This window comes from Acartia tonsa, chromosome 10 (genome assembly GCF_053477335.1).
Source record: "Acartia tonsa isolate MP-2025a chromosome 10, ASM5347733v1, whole genome shotgun sequence".
Taxonomy (NCBI): domain Eukaryota; kingdom Metazoa; phylum Arthropoda; class Copepoda; order Calanoida; family Acartiidae; genus Acartia; species Acartia tonsa.
In genome coordinates this window covers 49,694,999-49,697,107 of record NC_137269.1, presented here as the reverse complement: position 1 = coordinate 49,697,107, position 2,109 = coordinate 49,694,999, and positions in this window count along the sequence as shown.

The window sequence follows — 2,109 nt, the reverse complement described above, 5'->3', positions numbered from 1 at the left end:
CTCTGGCTGGTTCTACCTGGGGACAAGATGTTGAAACCTTAGCTCTTACCTACAAATCCATCTGTCGTAGTGTATTAGAGTATGCTGCTCCAATATGGAGCCCCATTATATCTGACACAAGTTGGCTTAAGCTCCAGACCACGCAAAACCAGGCTCTCAGAGTAATTACTGGCAATCTGGCAATGGCATCTGAGCAACACTTGCATAGAGAAGCCAAAATCATCCCCATCAAGGACCACTGCAGGATGATTACATGCCAATTTCTCCTCTCTAATCATGTTACAGATCACCCAGGTTTCAGACTTACTAACAAAACCCTCCCCCCCCGCAGTCTTAAACCCACAATTCAACATCACAGGAAAGATATTGACCATCTTCTCCCCGTAAATAAGGATAATTTAAAGGCCAAAACGAAAATTATCCATACTAGAGAAGTGCAGAAGGCCCTGGCACGCTACCCCCCCAGCAAAGTCCTCAATACCAACCCCCCTGAGGTGAACAAGGAGGAAGTCAACTTGACCAGAATAACCAGATCCAGACTGTCCCAGCTACGTTCTGGATACAGCAGAATGCTTAATTCCTATATGAGCAGAATTAAGCCTAACATTGACGACAATTGCCCATTATGCAACACAACCCCACACAACACTAAACATCTGTTGAACTGCCCAAATAACCCTACAGATCTCAACATTTTATCACTTTGGACCCAACCTAAACAGGCGGCAGAATTTTTATCACTTGACGAGGGCATTACCTGAACAGAAATTTTTGAGACTGACAAGATGTAGCTCTGGAGGCTAATCAATCAATCAAAAACTTACTTATTCTTTTGGTTTTTTCCTTGAATAAACAGTGTCTATTTATGAAGACATTATTTTAGATAATCCAGCAAGTTGGGGACCGACCCCAGTGGGCTAAGTGGGTGACCCGCAGGGGTTAAGTGCATTTTTAAAAAGTATGTGTTGTCATACATAAAATTATTGGTTTTTAGGTCCAGAAATTCAAATTTAGAGCTAATAATAGAATCAGACTAATCTGAAGTTAGCCCCTGTGGGCTAGTGGGGTTGCCTGCAAGGCTTAAATGCATTTTACCTAACCTAACCTAGAATCTTACTTTTTTAAAGGTTTTTTAATTGAATAAACTGTGTCTATTCATGAGAACATTATTTAAGATGATCTAGCAAGTCGGAGACTGACCCAGGCGGGCTAGGTTTTACTTAGATACACAGTGTTCATTCCTAAAGCCATCATTTAAAAGATTCTTCATACAGGAGGCTGACCCAAGGAGGCTAGAAGAAAGGCCCGCAGGGGGTTAATTAAAATTTTTCAAAAGTATTTACTGCATCAAACTACAGTTTTAGTTAGGTAGGTCAAGAAGCTAAAATAAGATTTTTCAGATTCCGATGATTTGAGATGAAAAAAATTGAGTTTCTTGACCTAAAAAACCTAGGTATAATTTGATGTATGACAACACATACTTTAGAAAAAATGCACTACACCCCTGTGGGCCACCCACCTAGCCCACTGGGGTCGGTCCCCAACTTGCTGGATTATCTAAAATAATGTCTTCATTAATAGACACTGTTTATTCAAGGAAAAAACCAAAAGAATAAGTAAGTTTCTAGGTTAGGTTAGGTAAATGCACATAAGCCCTGCGGAAAATCTACCTAGCCCGCGGGGGGTAGCTTCAGGTAAGTCTTATGCCAATTTTAGCTCTGACTTTGAGTTTCTTGACCTTAAAAACCTATATTTTGATATATAACAAGGTATATATTGGAAAATAATGCATTTAACCCCTGCGGGCCACCGACCTAGCCCGCTGGGGCTAGCTTTAGATTAATCTTATGCTAATTCTAGCTCTGAATTTGAGTTACTGACCTAAAAAACTTATAATTTGATGTATCACAACATATATATCGGGAAAAATGCACTTAACCCCTGCGGGCCACCCACCTAGCCCGCTGGGGTCAGTCCCCGACTTGCTGGATCATCTTAAATAAAGTCCTCATTAATAGACACAGTTTATTCAAGAAAAAAACCTGTAAAAATATAAGTAAGTTTCTAGGTTAGGTTAGATAAATGCTCTTAAGGCCTGCAGAAAACCAA